Genomic DNA, 14,573 nt, shown 5'->3' with positions numbered 1-14,573 from the left:
TTAAAATAGTCCCCCATATATCTCATTTACTCTCTGAATTCTTTATTTTCCTTTTGTTTACTTAAACTGTAATTTTTTTTTTTTTCCCACACTTCACCTGGAATGTAATCTCTTAAAAAAAAACTTTCTGCAGAACTTAGGTTTTTTACAAAGGGAAAAATTGGATTTTTGACTCTACTACTGAACTCTTGGTGGAATGTGTAGTTAAAATTGGTCTGAGAACTTGATGAACAGAAATAGCTCTCACCCACTAAATTTAGGTAGCTGCCTTAAGCACAGATGGGGAAGAAGAGTATTAATTTCTTGAACATTTCATTGTTTTCTTGTACTGTTGGGATTCTTTCTGAATCTAGTCTATACTACAGTATAATGTGTATTTTAAAACTGCCCTTACGGAAAGTGGGTTGCTGCATTTTGACTTGCAGAAGAATTTCACCCATTCCCCAACACACTTGTCTTTTTTTGATAAAGGAAGATCCTGGCAGTTAGTGAATTTATCTTCAGTTAGCAGATATTTTTTTAAAATGAGAGCTAGACAATGAAAAAATTTGAGATGCATCTTTTTTTTTTTTTTGACCGGGCCTCACTTTGTCATCCAGGCTAGAGTGCTGTGGTGAGATCATAGCTCACTACATCCTCGACCTCCTGGGCTCAAGGGATCCTCCAGCCTAAGCCTTCTGAGTAGCTAGGACTGAAGGTGTATATTACCACATCTGGCTAATTTTTTTGTTTTTCGTAGAGATGGGGTCTCACTATGTTGTCTAGGCTGGTCTCAAAACTCCCAGCTTCAAGTGATCCTCCCACCTTGGCTTCCCAAAGTGTTGGGATTACAGGTGTGAGCCATTGCACCCAGCCAGAGATGGACTTTTTTTGATGTAACCAAAGTGAGAATAACTAATTATAAAGGAGCATGTTTCTTTTTTATTTTTATTTTTTTAATTTTAATTTTAATTTTTTTTGTGGAAATGGAGTCTTGCTCTGTGGCCCAGACTGGAGTGCAGTGGTGTGATCTCGGCTCACTGCAACCTCTGCCTCTCGGGTTCAAGCAATTCTCCTGCCTCAGCCTCCCAAGTAGCTGGCACTACAGGTGCACACTGCTATACCTGGCTAATTTCTTTTGTATTTTTAGTAGAGACGGGATTTCACTGTGTTGCCCATGCTGGTCTCAAACTCCTGAGCTCAGGCAATCCACCTGCCTCGGCCTCCCAAAGTGCTGGGATTACAGGCGTGAGCCACTGCGCCCAGCTAAGTAACTTCTTTTTTAAATAAAGTAATCATGGCTTAATATAATAAACACAAATTAGTGTTCCGTGTTTCTGAAATTAAGTCATTTAATGCCAAACTTTCACATTCTAAATAGTTTTATCTGAAAATGCCTTTACTTCTCTTCCATTCTTTAAAGATAGTTTTGCTGGAAATAGAATTTTGAGTTGATTTTTTTTGTTGTTGTTATTCTTTCAGCATTTTTTTTTTTTTTTTGGAGACAGAGTCTTGCTCTGTTGCCCAGGCTGGAGTGCAGTGGTGTGATCTCGGCTCACTGCAACCTCTGCCTCCTGGGTTCAAGCGATTCTCCTGCCTCAGCCTCCTGAGTAGCTGGGACTACAGGTGCACACTACTACGCCCGGCTAATTTTTTGTATTTTAGTAGAGACAGGGTTTCACCATTGTTGCCCAGGCTAGTCTTGAACTCCTGAGCTCAGGCAATCCACCTGCCTTGGCCTCCCAAAGTGCTAGGATTACAGGCGAGAGCTACCTTGCCCGGCCATTCTTTCAGCCTTTAAAAAAGTGTTCTTGACTGGGCATAGTGGCTCATGCCTGTAATCTCAGCACTTTGGGAGGCTGAAGTGGGAGATCACTTGAGCCCAGGAGTTGGAGACCCTCTTGGGCAACCTAGTGAGACCTATCTCTACAAAAAATAGAAAAAATAGCTGGACATAGTGGCAAGTGCCTGTCGTCCCAGCTACTTGGGAGGCTGAGGTGGGAGAATGGATTGATCCCTGGAGATCGAGGCTGCAGTGAGAGCTGCGCTCCAGCTTGGGCGACAGAAGGAGACCCAGTGTAAAAAACAAAACAAAACAAAACAAAACAAAACAAAACAAAACGGCCCGAGGGCGGTAGCTCATGCCTATAATCACAGCACTTTGAGAGGCCAAGGTGGGTAGATCACCTGAGGTCAGGAATTCAAGACCAGCCTGGCCAACATAGTGAAACTCTGACTCTATTAAAAATACAAAAATTAGCTGGGCATAGTGGCACATGCCTGTAACCCCAGCTACTGGGGCCGCTGAGGCGGAAGAATCTCTTGAACCCGGGAGGCAGAGGTTGCAGTGAGCCGAGATCATGCCACTGTACTCCAGCCTGGGTGGAGCAGGACTCCATCTCAAAAAAAAAAAAAAAAAAAAAAAAAAATGTCATTCCATGTTTTCTGGTCTCCATTACTCCAAATGAGTATTCAACAGTCATTCAAATTATTATTCCCTTGTATGCCGTGTGTTGTTTTTTTCTAGCTGCTGTGAAGATTTTCTTTCTTTCTTTTTGCTTTTTGTTATTTCAATTATGATATACTTAGGTGTGGCGTTATTTATATTGAATCTCCTTGATGTTCGTGAAACTTGAATCTGTAAATTCGTCTTTATGTGGGAAAATTTTGGCCGTTATTTCTTGAAATAATTGTTTTCTTCGTTATCTCCTTCTGGAACTCTAAAATATAAACGTTTTAATATTTTCCCGTAGGTCTTTGAGGCTTTTTTCCCCTGTTCTTCAAATTGAATAATTTCTTGGTTTTGTCTTCATGTTCACAGACCCTTTTCTTTCCCCTCCCTCCCTCCCTCCCTCTCTCTCTCTCTCTCTCTTCGTTTCTTTCTTTTCTTTATTCTACTGTTAAGCCAAAATAATTCAGATTTTTGGCAGAAAAAATAATTCAGATATTGTAGTTTTTAGTTCTAGAATTTATGTTTTTGTGTGTGATTTCTTTTCCTACTGAGATTTCCTATCTTCCTTTATTATGAGCATATTTTTCTTTTGGTATTTGAACATAGTTACCATAACTGCTTTAAAATCCTCGACTGCAAACTGTAGAATCTGGGTCATCTTAGGGTAGTCTTGTTTACTTTTTTTTTTTTCTTCTTGAGAATGGGTCAGGTTTTTCCGTTTCTTCTTATGGGGAGTAATTTTGGATTGTATTTTGAATATTACAAATGATAAGTGATAATTTATATATATGAATTTTGTTATGCCACTCTTCAGAGCATTGATTTTCTTTTCTAAAGCAGGTGATTGATTAACTTAGCTGAATTCAAGCTGCAAAACTGTTCCCCCGTAGTAGGTGGCAGTTTATATTTCAGTTCAGTTCTCTTAGCTGGCCTACGTGGACCCTACTCTGTGCGTGTGTGTGTTTCACAGATCAGCTAGAGATTTAGACAGATTTATGCAGATTTTAGGGCCCCCCGTTGCTGGTTCTCCGTCTCTGTCTCTCTTTTTAAATTTTCTTTCCAGTGGTGATGGTTGCTCTAGACTGTTTTTTGATTTTTAAAGTCAGCAGGACTGTGAATTTTCCATTGGGGTTTTAGCTGCCCTGCATGGTGCAAGGCTAAAAGATACAAACTGGGGAAAGTTGTCCAGCGCAGTTCCCTTCCTCCAGCTGCCAACTCCCTTCCAATATTTGCCTGCTTCTGTCACTGTCCAGTGCCTTCAGGTGGTTGTTTTTGTCTGGAAGTTATAGCTGTTATGACAGGCAGAGTTGATTCTATAGGAGGAACTGCCTGGTTTTACTAGAGGCCTCAAATTTATTTTTTTAAAAACAGAATCCAATAGAATAGTTTTAGATTTACAGAAAAATTGCAAAAATAATACTGAGTTCTGAAATTTATTTTAAATGAAAATATTTCTAAAATATATTAATGCTTCCTTTACTTTTGAAAATGCTGGATTTGGCCAGACGAGGTGGCTCACGCCTGTAATCCCAGCACTTTGGGAGGCCGAGACAGGCGGATCACGAGGTCAGGAGATCGAGACCATCCTGGCTAACACGGTGAAACCTTGTCCCTACTAAAAATACAAAAAAATTAGCCAGGCGTGGTGGTGGGTGCCTGTAGTCCCAGCTCCTCAGGAGGCTGAGGCAGGAGAATCGCTTGAACCCGGGAGGCGGAGGTTGCAGTGAGCCAAGATCATGCCATTGCACTCCAGCCTGACGGACAAGAGCAAAACTCCGTATCAAAAAACCCCGAAAATGCTGGGTTTAACTGCCAATTAATGTCAACATTCTGAATATAAGTTCAGTAATGCTGCAATGGCCTCGGGAGCCATTGAGGCATGTAAGACTATTTTTGCCTTTCTGCTAAATGGCCTCAGCTATTGTGCTTTTCGAACCTAAATCTCCTTTGTGTATGTGCATGTGTGGATGGGTGCGTACGTGCACGTGTGTGTGTATTTTGTATTTCTTCCTTTGCCAACTTAGCTCTGTTGATATAGCCCATTTCCTTTAATTTTCTTTTTCTTTCTTTTTTTTTTTTTGAGACGGAGTCTCACTGTGTCGCCCAGGCTGGAGTGCAGTGGCGCGATCTCTGCGCGCTGCAAGCTCAGTCCCCTGGGTTCATGCCATTCTCCTGCCTCAGCCTCCTGAGTAGTAGCTGAGGCCCAGCCCATTAATTTTCTATTGTAATTTGTTGTGGCTCAGTACACCAGATAAACCATTAAAATTTGTTTGAAATAAGAATAAATAGTTTCAGGCCAGGCATGGTGGCTCACGCCTGTAATCCTAGCACTTTGGGAGGCCAAGGTGGGCGGATCACGAGGTCAGCAGTTCAAGACCAGCCTGACCAACATGGTGAAACCCAGTTTCTACTAAAAATACAGAAATTAGTCGGGCGTGGTGGCATGTGCCTGTAATCCCAGCTACTCAGGAGGCTGAGGCAGGAGAATCGCTTGAACCTGGGAGGCAGATGTTGCAGTGAGGTGAGATCACGCCACTGCACTCCAGCCTGGGTGACAGAGTGAAAAAAGAAAAAAAAAAAAGTTTCTGAGAGCTTGAATGTTGAGTTAATGAGTCAGGTATATCATCCTTAGAACCTGGTCTTGATGACATTGGTGCCCACAGAGGCCTTTTCTTTAGACGGGTGCTGTCAATACAATAGTCATTACCTATACGTGGCTATTGAGTGTTTGAAGTTATGTCTAGTTTGAGTTGAGATGTACTATAATTATGAAATATACACTAGATTTTAAAGATGTAGTACAAAGAAAATGTAATAACTTTTTATATTGATTATGTATTGAAATGAATTTAGATATATTGGGTTAAATAAAAATATTTAATCACACTTGTTTCTTTTACTTTAAAAAAAATGTGGAATGCTTCACAAATTTGTGCATCATTCTTGTACAGGGCCCATGCTAATCTATTTTGAATTGACCCAATTTTAGTATTTATGCTGTCAAAGCAAGTACTCTTTTTACGTCTTTAATATGGCTGCTAGAAAATTTAAAACATTTGTGGCCTACATTCTATGGGTCGTAGCTCAGGTCATTTATCTTACTTGATAGTAATGTCTATGAGTGAGATGGTGGTTGTTCTGTAAGAATCTTGAGATCAAGCAGGTGAGATTCTAGCATCTCCTTCTTTGCTTTGGTGCAAGAAACTATCATAGTGGTTGGTAGATAGTATGGACCTTGGAGTTTAAACCTCAGTTTTGACACTCCTCAGTTGTATGACCTATGACAAATTACTGAGCTTCTCTGAACCTCAGTTTCCTCATCTGAAACTCATATGAAACATGAGGAAAACAACCCTTAATTTCATATGGTTATTGTGAAATACATAAAACTAGTTTTATATAGTGCATGTCAACTGCAAAATACACTACTCAATAAATAGTAGCTTTTAACTTGTTTCCAGACCGTTTTGGTGACATTTTGATTTATTGTAGTTGATACTTATAGGGAATACAATCAAGGTAGATCCAGACTAGGAAAAAAGGACTGTAGCTTTGATCATCTTTCTTTCTTTCTTTCATTTGTTGTCATTCAGGTTTTTTCCCCCACTAAAGAATATATCTTTGATGAAGAATTTGTAAGAAAAAGGATGACCCTTCTGTAAAAAGAAGAGATGTTGCCTCCAGACAGTCAATATTTTAAATTATATGGTTTATTAGTTATTCTGAAGAGATAATAGACTTTGTTCCTCCTTTTAGGCTTTTGATGAGTGAATGTGAACAAGCAGAACTCGTTTTCATCATGGGTCTATTGTGCCTAGATGGAAAGTCTGGTCATTGTACATCTGTCAGTTTGTTTTAAAAAGTGGTTCTGGCTGAGATATTTCAGATTTGATTTTCCTACAGATTAAAGCCTTTGTTTCCATCTTCAGCATATACTTCAAGCAAGTAACAAAAGTACTCAAAAGGAACTCAAGTGACATTATTTCCCTTTGTTATTTCATCTAGTGGTTTTTGAATGACTACTTTGCATTTAGCATTTATTCAAAAGAAGTTCTATTATATTTAAGCAGTTTAACATTTTGGCACTGATTAGAGATGGTAATGAGATTATCATGTAAAAACATTAAAAAATAATTTTCTTAAATCTACAAAGAATAGAAAAGAAAAACATGCTTGTTATAAAAAGACAAATAGGACACAAGTATATAAAATTAATACCCCCAGGCTGGGCATGGTAGCTCATGCCTGTACTCCGAGCACTTTGGGAGGGCAAAGTGGGCAGATCGCTTGAGCCCAGGGGTTCGAGACCAGCCTGGGCAACATGGTGAAACTCTGTTTCTACAAAAAATACAAAAATTAGCCAGGCATGGTGGTACGTTCCTGTAGTCCCAGCTACTTGGGAGGCTGAGGTGGGAGAATCGCTTGAACCCAGGAGGTCAAGGCTGCAGTGAGCTGTGATTGTGCCATTGTACTCCAGCCTGGGCGGCTGAGCGAGTGTTTGTCTCAAAAAATAAAAATAATCTCCTGTCCCTACCTCTCCCCAGATCTGTCCTGAGGTAAACAATGTTAATTTTGGTTTATAGCCCTCCATACCCGAGAAGTATTTTCAAGATGTAAATGCCAGGGTTATAGATCTGTGGTATCTCTTAAAGGGATTTGTTTCCCTTTCCATCCTCCAGCAAAGTATAGGCCTACCCTTACTCCCATCTTGAGGTTTCCTTGACCCAGTTGCTCAAAGCAGATAGGTAGGAGTTACTTGATTTCTTTCTTTCTCCCGCTTTCCACATCCAAACCATCCACGTGGCTTTAGGATTATGCTATCCCAATTCAATTTAATCCACACTTTTCTTTTCATGTCCATTGCTTTTACCTAATCCAGAGCACATTTCACCACAACTACTACAAGAGGCCACCCAGCTTCAATTCTTTATCAGTTTGATGCCTCTGACCTGTTTTCTGTATGGCAGAGTGTTATTTATTGTCTTAAATGGAAATCAGATTTTGCCCTTATATACTCTCACCCATCAAAACCCTTCAGTGGTATCCTGTTACCCTGTTCTAGCATTCCTTAACCCCTTTCCCCTCCCACCAGTGGAAGCTCCATGAAGTCAGGAATATGTTCTCTGGCACATACTGTTTTACTGAGCACTTAACCACATGCTGCACAATATTTTAAGAGCCTTTCATCTGTTAACTCATTTATATTCATGATAACTCTGTGAAGCAGGTATTCTTCCAATCATTATACGTATAAAGCAACTGAGGCCCAGAGAGGTTTAAGTAACTTACCCAATATCACACTCATACTTAAGTAGAAGAATCAATATATCAAACCAGGCACTCTGCCTTCAGTCGTTGCTATTAAACGTGGTATTAAATGCTTTTTTTCTACATAGTAGGTACTTGGTAAACATTTGTTAAGTTCATGAATAAATTGTTCCCTCTTTGCATAAAGTTCAAACACTTTAATTTGGTCTAGAAAATCTTTCATGATCTGGCCCCTGCCAACACCACTTTCTCATGTACTCATGGCAGTCTTGTCACACTGGCTCTTTGCATGGCTGTTTCCTTCTCATTCTTTATGTCTAAGAGGTCTTCCATGGTCATCTTATCTACAGTAGTTACTTCTTGTCCTCTGAGTACTTTGTTTCCCTTTAGGCAAATCATGATTAATTGTTAAATACATGGTATAGGCTTGCTATTCCCTGGGAATTTGTAAGAGATGCAGAATCTTGGTTGTCACCCCAGATTTACTGAATCAGAATCTGCATTTTTACAAGATCTCCTAATAAGTTGCGTTGACATCAGAGTTTGAGAAGCTGGGATAGAAATTGAAAGGGCAGCTGGGCGCAGTGACTCATGCCTGTAATCCCAGCACTTTGGGAAGCAGAGGTGTGCGGATCACCTGAGGTCAAGAGTTTGAGAACAACCTGACCAACATGGAGAAGCCCCGTCTCTACTAAAAATACAAAATTAGCTGGGCATAGTGGCGCATGCCTGTAATCCCAGCTACTCTGGAGGCTAAGGCAGGAGAATCACTTGAACCTGGGAGGTGGAGGTTGTGGTGAGCTGAGATCGCACCATTGCACTCCAGCCTGGGCAACAAGAGTGAAACTCTATCTCAAACAAACAAACAAACAAAAAAAATTGAAAGGACAGGTAACTGAATTCTTTTTTTTTTTTGACAGAGTCTCACTCTGTCACCCAGGCTGGAGTGCAGTGGCACAGTCTCGGCTCACTGCAACCGCCGTCTCCCTGGTTCAACCGATTATCCTGCCTCAGCCTCCCGAGTAGCTGGGACTACAGGCCCATGCCACCATGCCCGGCAAATTTTTGTATTTTTTTTTAGTAGAGACTAGGTTTCACCATATTGGCCAGGCTGATCTTGAACTCTTGACCTCGTGATCCGCCCTCCTTGGCCTCCCACAATGCTGGGATTACAGGTGTGAGCCACCGCGCCCGGCAAGGTAACTGAATTCTTGTAGTGAGACTTGAGCTTGACCTGAAGCGCGATGTGGCAGTGAGCATTTCAGTAGAGGTTAATGTGATTGTAGTCACATATAAGGGTCCAGATTTATGTGACCTTATTGTACAGGACGAACGGGACTGGGGGTGGAGCAGTGCTGTGGGTCCTCAAGGACATCAGTGGGGAAGTAATTCTAGGAAAGGAGGATGGAGAACTTTGTAAGACTTATTTATTTATTTTTTTTAAAGACGGAATCTCATACTGTCGCACAGGCTGAAGTGCAGTGGTGCGATCTCAGCTCACTGCAACCTCTGCCTCCCCACTTCAAGGGATTCTCCTGCCTCAGCCTCCCAAGTAGCTGGGATTACAGGCACCTGCCACCACGCCCAGCTAATTTTTTGTATTTTTAGTAGAGATGGGGTTTTACTATGTTGACCAGGCTGGTCCCAAACTCCTGATCTCATGTTCCGCCCGCCTCGGCCTCCCAAAGTACTGGGATTACAGGCATGAGCCACTGCGCTGGGACTTGTAAGACCTAGTTTTTAAAGACCATTTTACACTTTATGGTTTTTATTTTTAATGAAAGTATTATATTAGGTAATTGATCATAATTTGGTCATTTACCAAAAGAAACAGCAACAGATAACCTTTGAAAACTACTGGAAGGTGAATCATCTCCCCCATTCAACATTTGAATGACTTCAATTCACAGTGACTTAGGTTGAAGCAAGAGAACATCAAATGTACTGTTATAAGCTGAACTACTAACTCAGAGGAGGAGCCACTGGCAAGCCCATAAAACTGTAACTCACAAAACCATAATTTATCAGGAGAAGTTTATGTCACTTTTGAGAAAATGTTAAACTGGTGCTTTAATTGTAGTAAGGTTGTGGGGTATATTTTGAGTTTCATTGTATTCTAAATTGAAATTTTGTACTTTTAGGGTGTTCCGAAATTCTTAAATGATTCAGATTAGACTTGGAACGCTATCAGTAATGCAAAGGCAGAAACCATTTCTTCTCTTATTCATCACCAGATCTCTGGCGTTTAGTGTAGGTCCTCACATGGCTGGTGAATGAATAAAAAAAAAGCTTTTAATTTTAAAAGATTGATATCTATCTGCCCTTGAAGATAATATATAAATGACACACAATAAAATGAGCTATAATATAGTTAGAAACTATTAGGACTGAAGTGGAAACTAGATTAATAATTTAAAAAACACTTTATTTGGAAATAATTTCATACTTACAAGTTACAAGCATAAGAGGCCGGACATAGTGGCTCTGTAATCCCACCGCTTTCGGAGGCTGAGGCAGGAGGATTGCTTGAGGCCAGGAGTTCAAGACTAACCTGGACAACAGAGCAAAACTCTGTCTCTACAAAAAAATTAAAAAATTACCCAGGCATAGTGGTGGTTTTCTGTATTCCTAGCTACTGCGGAGGCTGTGGTGGGAGGATCACTACAGTCTGGAGAGTTCAAGGCTGCAGTGAGCTATGATGGCACCACTACATTCCAGTCTGGGCAGCAGAGCAAGACCCTGTCTCAAAAAAAACCCAACAAAACAAAAACAAAAACAAAATAGTTGAAAGGATACTCTTTACCCAGGTTTACCTATTATTAACATTTTACTCTATTTGCTTTATTATTTACTCTTTCTCTCATAAGTTGCATACATTGTAGAATTTTATCCCCAAATACTTCAGTGTGGATTCCCTAAGAGTAGGGATATATCTTGTGTATGTAATGTTGTTACATTACAGTTAAAACTTCAATAAATTAATCTCTCTCCCCACCTGCCTTTTCCAGAAAACTAAGAGCCAAAGAGGTTAAGTGACTTGCCCTGTGGTTAGATAGGTTCTAAATGGAAAATCCAGCCTACTCTGCTAGTCAGGTATTAGCCCTGGGTCCCTAATATCACAACATCACAACAGAATCTTTTTTTTATTTTTTATTTTTCCCCTGACATGCCAAATTATTTAGTAGTATAATACAGTAATTAAAATTTGTGGCCGGTCACGGTGGCTCACGCCTGTAATCCTAGCACTTTGGGAGGCCGAGGTGGGAGGATCGCCTGAGGTCAGGAGTTCGAGACCAGCCTGGGCAACATAGCAAAACTTCGTCTCTACTAAAAATAAAAAAAATTAGCCTGGTGTAGTGGCGCCTGCCTGTAATCTCAACTACTCAGGAGGCTGAGGCAGGAGAATCACTTGAACCCAGTGGGCGGAGGTTGCAGTGAGCTGAGATTGTGCCACTGCACTCTAACCTGGGTGACAGAGCAAGACTCTGTTTCAAAAAAAAAAAAGAAATATTTGTAATTATCATCTGAACCATATATAACCATCCAATAGCACTTCATCTATAAAGGACTTTGGATCACCAAAAATTGTCCTTGACATTATATTTGGCTTAGTTTGAGTTTGTCCAAGTTTAAGATATGATAGTGTGGAGGAAATAGACTGTCATTTACCAACTTTGACTCTATCAAACAGTGACCAGTTACTGGCCTACAGAGAGCTGAGTCCAAAAGGCATCATGAGGAATTCAAAGTTTAAGTTTAACCATGGGGCAAACTTCTTCATTCCAGTTTTGATTTTTTTTTTTTTTTTTGAGATGGAGTCTTGCTCTGTCACCCAGGCTGGAATACAGTGGTATGATCTTGGCTTACTGTAGCCTCTTCCTCCCAGGTTAAAGCAATTATCCTGCCTCAGCCTCCTGAGTAGCTGGGACTACAGGCACCTGCCAGCACGCCCGGCTAATTTTTGTATTTTCAGTAGAGACAGGGTTTCACCCTATTGGCCAGGCTGGTCTCGAACTCCTGACCTTGTGATCCACTCACCTCGGCCTCCCTAAGTGCTTGGATTACAGGCATGAGCCACTGTGCCTGGCTTTTTTTTTTTTTTAAACGTGTTTTTCTTCTGTCAATGTGTGAATGTTTATGAAAATATGGTCTATGCCCCAAATACATCCAAATTAGAATTACTTGAAGTACTTATTAAAAATTATAGATTCCTGGGCCCCACCACAGACATATGGAATCAGAATATCTGAAAGTGGGACCTGGTAATCTATATTTTAAACTTTTTCTCTCGCTCTCATGTAGACTGGAGTGCAGTGGCATGAGTGGCTCACTGCAGCCTTGACCTCCTGGGCTCAAGTGATTCTCCTACCTCAGCCTCCCGAGTAGCTGGGATCACGGGCGTGTGCCACCATACCCACCTAACTTTTGTATTTTCTGTAGGGATAGGGTTTCACCATGTTGCCCAGGCTGGTGTTGAACTTCTGGGCTCAAGCGATCTGCCTGCCTCAGTCTCCCAAAGTGCTGGGATGACAGATGTGAGCCACCTTGCCCAGTCTTTAAACCCACTTTCTTGAGAGTTTTTGTGTATCCTACTCTTATGTACTTCTGTTACATATATTTTATCTTTTATTTAATTTTATTTTTTGTTATAATACAGGCAATGAGTAAGATTTTATCTTCAGAGTTTTTCCGCATTCATTCTTTAACTTGTGTTTTACTCTATTTTCATGTTTTTGATGTGAGGGTTTTTGTTTGCCTGCTTTTTTAAAATGAAAGATTCATGTCTGTATTACAAATATCAAAAAGTATGAAAAGGTATATAACAAACAACTTCCCCAACCCCATTCCTTGAGTGTTGTGCTAATCTAAGCCCTTTATATGTATGAACTCATTCCGTTCTCCCAACTATCCAGTGAGGTTATTATTCCCATTTTACAGAAAAGGAAAACAGGCCTAGTTGTTCAGTCACTTAGGTAGGCAGTAGTGGAGTTGTCTGAGAGTCTGGCTCTAAATTAGTGATCTTAACCACCGTTCTCTGCTGAGCAAGAGGATATCAGGATTAACTAGATTAATACATGTGAAGAGCTTGTTTTGGACGAGCAGAGAGATTTGTCTTCAATAAGGTAAATGTTCCATGTGAATGAACTCTTAATAGTCTGTCCTGGAGTTTCATCTAGCCCTGGTAATTGGGCATCCTGATGTAATTTCAAGCTAATCATTTCCTCTCTAAATTGTACAAGCTTTTTATCTGAAGAGCAGATTTCATGAATTGGTGATGCTGAGTAAGGAAATGGTAGAAATGGTAGCAACCAAAGTCTTTGCAGTATCCTCTGCTTAACAGTTTTATTTACATAGAAAGAGCTTGGACACATAGTAATTCTTCCATTACATATCATTTGACTTTATTTATTGAGTTCGTTCTGTGACATGGTTATGGCCAGGAAACAATAATGTAATCTTTGCATGGGCAGAGATTTTTGACATATTAAAGAATATCTTGACCGGGCGCTGTGGCTCACACCTGTAATTCCAGCACTTTGGGAGGCCAAGACGGGCGGATCACAAGGTCAGGAGATCGAGACCATCCTGGCTAACACGGTGAAACCCCATCTCTACTAAAAATATAAAAAATTAGCCAGGCATTGGTGGTGGGCGTCTGTAGTCCCAGCTACTCGGGAGGCTGAGGCTGGAGAATGGCATGAACCCGGGAGGTGGGAGCTTGCAGTGAGCCGAGATCGTGCCACTGCACTCCAGCGACAGAGTGAGACTCTGTCTCAAAAAAAAAAAAAAGAATATCTTTGCTTTATTTAGTGAACTGTTTAAACTTTATGTAGACTTATGTTTTTTTATAGCATCGGACCATAATCTATGTCAGTTGGAATAATTTAATGTGGAAGATATTTAGATTTTTTTCCCCTTCTCTCCTTGTTTTCTGAAAGAATAAAGCCATCTAGGGATTCTAACCACTAAGTGCTTGAACTGAGGAATCTGTTGTTAGGCCTTGAGTTCTTTGCATGGAGTGTCTTTAGGTCAAGTAACATTTTAAAAACTCTTACCATGTGCCAGGAACTATGTGTATCCTAACTTACTTGATCCCCACAATAACATGGTATATAAGTAAGTCAGGTTTCACAGATGTTAAGTCACTTACTGAAGATTACACAGCTAATGAAGTAGGGCAGTCAGGATTCAAACCTAGGTATGTATGATTCTGAACTGTGTTTCCCACATGCTCTGCAGACCCTGTAGAAGAACAGCTTATAAAACCTCTAGACTCTAAACTTGGTTCTAGCATGTGTTTAGCAAAAATTCTGAAGAAATAGGCGGGGTGCGGTGGCTCACACCTGTAATCCCAGCACTTTGGGAGGCAGAGGCAGGCGGATCATGAGTTCAGGAGTTTGAGACCAGCCTGGCCAATATGGTGAAACCCCGTCTCTACTAAAGATACAAAAATTAGCTGGACCTGGTGGCAGGTGCCTATAATCCCAGCTACTCGGGAGGCTGAGGCAGGAGAATTGCTTGAACCCGGGAGTCAGAGGTTGTAGTGAGCTGAGATCGCGCCATTTCACTCCAGCCTGGGTGACAGAGAGAGACTACAACTCAAAAAAAAAAAAAAAATCTGAAGAAATAGGTAATAGAAGCCAGGTGACTTTGCTCATTTATCACATTGTTTTGTGACTTTTAAGTTAGTCTAAATCAAAGCAACCATTTTGTGTATTCAGACAGCTAATTTAGATAGAATTCATACTAAAGGTAAATGGGGTATTAAAGTTTTAAAGTTCATTCTTTAATAACACATTACTCTATACACTCCCCAGAAAATATGTTGAGGAAAATAATTTAATGGTCAGGAGCCTGTTCTTACTTTCAGGCC

At 40.6% G+C, this 14,573-nt stretch overlaps 1 protein-coding gene and 1 non-coding gene across 2 annotated transcripts in view; one reads left to right on the top strand and one right to left on the bottom strand.

Moving 5' to 3' along the window:
- Window positions 1-14,573, top strand: part of CLIC4 (chloride intracellular channel 4) — a 97,986-nt gene that overhangs the window by 30,398 nt on the left and 53,015 nt on the right. The gene's annotated exons all lie outside the window — the stretch shown is intronic.
- On the bottom strand, window positions 5,338-5,440 carry LOC119626303 (U6 spliceosomal RNA). Its single transcript, XR_005242499.1, has one exon. It is a non-coding gene; the product is annotated as a U6 spliceosomal RNA (small nuclear RNA).

Source organism: Chlorocebus sabaeus, chromosome 20 (assembly GCF_047675955.1).
Source record: "Chlorocebus sabaeus isolate Y175 chromosome 20, mChlSab1.0.hap1, whole genome shotgun sequence".
NCBI classification, from domain to species: Eukaryota; Metazoa; Chordata; class Mammalia; order Primates; family Cercopithecidae; genus Chlorocebus; species Chlorocebus sabaeus.
Note: the sequence above shows the minus strand (reverse complement) of the source record. Positions and strands in the feature narration are given on the sequence as shown.